This window comes from Dendropsophus ebraccatus, chromosome 11, assembly GCF_027789765.1.
Source record: "Dendropsophus ebraccatus isolate aDenEbr1 chromosome 11, aDenEbr1.pat, whole genome shotgun sequence".
NCBI lineage: Eukaryota > Metazoa > Chordata > Amphibia > Anura > Hylidae > Dendropsophus > Dendropsophus ebraccatus.
Window position 1 is genome coordinate 89,788,155 of NC_091464.1, and position 6,000 is coordinate 89,794,154.

A 6,000-nucleotide genomic window follows, 5' to 3' on the forward strand; every position below is an offset into this window, starting at 1 on the left:
AGATAGATAGATAGATAGATAGATAGATAGATAGGAGATTGATAGATGGATAGATAGGAGATAGATAGATAGATTATAGATGGATGGATAGATGGATAGATAGATAGATAGATAGGAGATAGATAGATAGATAGATAGATAGATAGATAGATAATAGATAGGAGATAGATAGGTAGATAGATAATAGATAGATAGTAGATAGATAGAAGATAGATAGATAGATAGATAGGAGATAGATAGATAATAGATAGGATATAGATAGATAGATAGATAGATAGATAGATTAATAGATAGAAGATAGATAGATAGATAGATAGGAGATAGATAGATAATAGATAGGAGATAGATAGATAGATAGATAGATAGATAGATAGATAGATAGATAGGAGATAGATAGATAATAGATAGGATATAGATAGATAGATAGATAGATAGATAGATAGTAGACAGATAGATAGATAATAGATAGATATATAGATAATTGATAGAAGATTGATAGATAGATAATTGATAGATAATAGATAGATAGATATCGAAGAAAATTCCGCAGCACACCAGCTTATAGTGAAAAAGGAGTAGTATTTATTGCAAGTAGCAAAAACACAAAAGAGATGCAAAGTTTCTGTCTACTCCAAGACCATTGTCAAGCATAATGAGGAAGTGCACATGGTTTCCTTAAATACCAGTGTCAATTAGTGACGTCATTACATCATTAGAATATGTATACAAAGCATACAAAACATAAGATACATTATAAAAGACATAGTAATAATGATCAGTGATGAATACATACATTTACAAGTGTTGTATAGTACAGTGACCAAAGTGATTAGTGTAAAGTGCAATAAGTGCTATGCTGATGCTCGATCATAAAGCAAGCATTACAAAGAGTGTACATATATTCATGGTAGAGGTCGCAGGATCCACTCACCACAGTCGTTGGATAATAATAGTATACGGAAGGAGATCATTATTATCCAACGACTGTGGTGAGTGGATCCTGCGACCTCTACCATGAATATATGTACACTCTTTGTAATGCTTGCTTTATGATCGAGCATCAGCATAGCACTTATTGCACTTTACACTAATCACTTTGGTCACTGTACTATACAACACTTGTAAATGTATGTATTCATCACTGATCGTTATTACTATGTCTTTTATAATGTATCTTATGTTTTGTATGCTTTGTATACATATTCTAATGATGTAATGACGTCACTAATTGACACTGGTATTTAAGGAAACCATGTGCACTTCCTCATTATGCTTGACAATGGTCTTGGAGTAGACAGAAACTTTGCATCTCTTTTGTGTTTTTGCTACTTGCAATAAATACTACTCCTTTTTCACTATAAGCTGGTGTGCTACGGAATTTTCTTCGATATTGTTGGGACCCCGAGCCTAGGGGCTTACTCCGTACAGCACCCGCCACCTGGAACTGGAGCTGCGGCTTCTTCCCCTTTAGATAGATAGATAGATAGATAATTGATAGATAGATAGATAGATAGATAGATAGATTGATAGGTGATAGATAGATAATTGATAGATGGATGGATGAACAGATAGATAGATAGATAGATAGATAGATAGATAGATAGGTGATAGATAGATAATTGATAGATGGATGGATGAATAGATAGATAGATAGATGAGAAGGCCGCGCTTTTAAAGATATGTAGCAGGTGCTGTACAGAGTAAGTCCCTTGGCTTGGGATCCCAATAGCTACAAAGCAAAATTCTGCAGCACACCAGCTTCCAGTGAAAAAAAGTGATATTTATTGCAGGAGTGCAAAAAATAACAGGGAAGATGCAACATTTCAGTCTTCTCACAACACCATTATCAAGCCTTGAGACCACCTCTGTTCTTGTTAGCAATGGGTTATTGTTATAGTTGTACCATGTGTCCTGTGCTAGCCAATAGGAAATGCTCTTTCTTCTTCTACCTATTCTTGCTCTTCACACACAACCCAGTAGGAGGAGTTAGTTACCTCAATGGGGAAGTCAGTTCAGTCTAGTCTGGTATAGTCTAGTCTATGCAGATGCATCTAGATACAACTAGTGGTCGGAGCTGGTCTGTCCGTACCGCCTGTGAAGCTAAGTTGCGGGATCGCAGGCGGAGGAATGGGATGGTCGTTGCAGGCAAGGGCAGGGCACACTGGCCTGATCAGGTGAGGCAGCCGCCCTATAAGGAAGCTCCGGAAGGGGCCTGATTATTAAGCTGACTTGGCAGTGTGCCTAAGGAAGTGGCGGCTACTGTGGCCTGGACGGACTCCCCTGAGTGGTGAGAGACGGTGGAAGGCTCCGTGCTGTTTCTGGCGAGGGGACTGTGCTTGATTTTTTTTTTTTTTTATTCCTGTAAAAGGTAGGGCTTTAGCCCTTTTACGCCCATAGTCCAAGGGGAGGCCAACAAGCTCACATTAAAACCTACCCCCTCCCTCCTTTTTCCCCCTTTTTCACAATCTTCCCCTCTAGAAGGGCAGACCTGGGTCGGCATGGTGCATCCCTCTCTTATTAACTAATTGATATATCTACTTAACCCCCCCCCCCCCTTAAACCTCTCTCAATTACTCGAAGCACCACCCCAATCCGCATTTTAGCTCTTCTGTACTCCAAATGTATCCCGTATCTCCCCCACCCTCCACTTCATACCTTTTCCAACCACCCCTGGGAGACATGTCCGCGGCAGAGGGGTCAGAGGGCGCGCACCGGGCGACTCACTCCTGTAACTGCCATTCACCAACTGAACCCCTTTTCACTATTACACCCTCTAATTATTATCCTGGCCCGTTTGGTCTCACACCCCTGCCTGGCACCCCCTTCTCAGGAGGACCCCTTCAGGGATGCTACACCCCTCTGGGCCTATTAATTAATAAGGACGACACCTAGGCCTCCCCCAGGCACAAAGACAACCTTGTATTAAGGTCACCCGTCCCCAACGGAAGCCACTGGCCATCCTATGCTCTCATTACCACATTATTTTAGTACTGCTTATATATCTCTCTATGGGGTTTCAATTGGTCTCACTCTCTTTTTCCACACATTCACTACCTCGCCCCCTTGCGCGCCCCCCCCCCCCCCCCCAGCCCCCGACCCCAGCACACCTCCTTCCTTCTTAAACCTTAAACATGCGGAGAGGGGAGGTTCCCCATCCCCTTTACACATTCCCAAAGCTTAGCCTTTCCTACTACCAACCTAGCCAGGTCTGCCCTCCCTTACAAATAAATACAGTTTTACAGAAAGCTAAGGCCATCCTCCTCAGCTGCCTTTTTCTCTCCTCTGCATTCCATATATACTTCCTCTTACTCCACCCCTATCTTATCTCTCCTTTTTACCCAACTTATACCCTATTTTTTCCCCATATATTCCCCCCCCCTTCCCCCCCCCAAAAAAAAAAATACTTCCCCCTCCCCGCCACCCCTTTCCCCGGGCTTCTTCCTTCTACCAATTTGACCATTTATTTTTATATTCCTCTAATCTATTTGACTGTAGGGCTTTTACATAATACATCAATTTTAGGCTCTTTATCTCCTTTTTCCAATCCTCCACTAACGGTGCACTCGGGGAAATCCATTTTTTTAGTAAACATATATTTCTCCCCAATATCTTTTAAGTTTAGGACATCTCCACATCAAGTGAATTAAGTCTCCCTTATCCACTTTACATCTATCACACAAATCTGTGTCCCGTGATTTCATTTTAAATAATTTATCTGGTGTATAGTGTAACCTTCTAATTATAATTATCTGTGACACTCTGTGATTCATTCTCAGACTACACTCCTTTATATTACCCATAACACTTCCCCAGTCTATTTCATTAGTCCCCAAATCTTCTTCCCATTTATATTTAAATCTCTCCTCCAGTGAACCATTTACCGTGTTAATCAACATCTTATACAACTTCCCCACCGTGCCTTTGCACATTTTCATTATCTTATCATTAAATAAAAAAAAATCCTCCACCACAAACCTCTCTTTTTCTTTAGAGTCTCTCACCATATGTTTGAGCTGGAAGTACCGTATGGCATCCCCCTTACTCAAACCCCACTCCCCAACCAGGGTCTCAAATGATTTTAAATCACCATACCTATCAAATATATTGTTTATGCTTACAGCCCCCCGTTTTGCCCATAATAACCAATCTTGAAATGTACTAAATTGGTCCAAGTTCTCATTGCGCCACAGTGGAGTGAATTGGTTACTCTTATGTAGTCCCAATACCTTTTTACTATAAGACCACACCTTCCTATAAAGACCATTTAGGGGTTTGTTTTTCACCTCAACCCTCTCCGCCTCCAACAATGCCATTAGGTTTGGGCTACATATGTCTATTTGATCTTGCCACATTCCCCCAGAGTCATACTCTTTCCATTTCACTATATATGACAATTGTGCCGCCAGGAAGTACATCTCAAAATTCGGTAGATTAAAGGACTGTGCTTGATGATGAACTCGGGGGGGTTGGTGGTCGGCGGCGGCCCGGGGGGGGGGGGGGGGGTGGCTTCGCTGTCTCGGTCGGGGGTCCGTTACTCGGGCCCCCCCCTGCCTCATCGCGCTCTCCGTCTCCAGTTGTGGCCGATAAAAAGCTATCAGGCTCTAGATTCACTGCGCTGCACGAAGAGAGGGGAGAGGATGTGGTGGAGGGAGAGACTGAGCTGACAGCTAATAAACTAGATGCTATTCTGGCGGAGGTGTGCAGCTGCAGTAGATCTTTGGCGGAGCTTACTCTGAATGTAAACACGTTAGCGGTGGATGTTTCACTTATATATAAAGGATGACTTGAATAAGATTCGTGGGAAGGTGGATATATTGGAAAAGTCGGTCCCCACACTGGAACTTCATTTGTAGTGTATCCTATACTGACTTGACATCTGTTCATATTCATGTGAGTATATAGTATTAGAAAAGCAACAACTCACGTTTGGTAGTCTTGACGTCGACTTGGATTTATTTAGCTTACTTGCAAGATTTGGCTGCGTGTGATCAGAACACTGGAGCTCGCTGGAGGCTAGGCGTCCTCTCCCTGCCGCGCGACGTTTCGGAAGGCGTGGCTTCCTTACTTGGCGCATGAGTAAGGAAGCCACGCCTTCCGAAACGTCGCGCGGCAGGGAGAGGACTCCTAGCCTCCAGCGAGCTCCAGTGTTCTGATCACACGCAGCCAAATCTTGCAAGTAAGCTAAATAAATCCAAGTCGACTTGAAGACTACCAAACGTGAGTTGTTGCTTTTCTAATACTATATACTCACATGAATATGAACAGATGTCAAGTCAGTATAGGATACACTACAAATGAAGTTGCATGAACCAAGGAAGTGGGAATTGGTTGTATCCAAATACATTGCTCACAATTGAGTAAAATTACGCAGTTGGTCCATAACCAGACTAAGCGTTTACGGTCCCCACACTGGAGTCTGAAATATCAGAGATGAAACTGAAAATGAAGGACTTTGGGAAACAGCTTAAAGTTAATATGGAGAAAGTTACAGATCTTGAAGATCGGTCTAGGCGGGCTAATGTCAGGATCCTGGGGCTACCAGAGGGGGCGGAGTCGAGTGATGCAGTGGATTTCTGTCAGAGGGGGCTGGGAGCTTTTTTTTTTTTTTTTTCTTTTCTCTGCCTTAAGACATAATGAGTTTTGATACTTTCTGCTGGAACCTGAGGGGATTGGGGGAGAGGACCAAGAGGGTGGCGGCATTTGATGTAGTGACTAAACATCTACCCGCGGTAGTCTGCCTTTTAGAAACCCATGGGACAGAGGAAACGATTGGTAGGTTGAGGCGTAAATGGGCAGGGGTAAAACTGCACTCGGTTTATAACTCATATTCATCTGGGGTATCTGTATATGTACACCATAAAATCCCGTTGGAGATGCTTGCTAAAAAAATAGATGGTCAGGGAAGATACGTGTTTATGCATTGTAAAGTATATGGTAAGGTAATGGTGCTTGCCTTCCTCTATGTTCCTCCGCCCTTCTCCCCTCAGGTTTTTCTTTATT

General features: G+C 42.6%; 1 protein-coding gene across 1 annotated transcript in view; it reads right to left on the bottom strand.

The window, feature by feature from the left end:
- Positions 1–5,005, bottom strand: part of LOC138767764 (uncharacterized) — a 74,475-nt gene extending 69,470 nt beyond the window's left edge. The window contains exon 1 of the mRNA XM_069945525.1: positions 4,925–5,005. The gene's annotated coding sequence lies outside the window, so the exon portion shown is untranslated. The remainder of the gene's footprint in view (positions 1–4,924) is intronic.
- Positions 5,006–6,000: the final 995 nt, after the last annotated feature.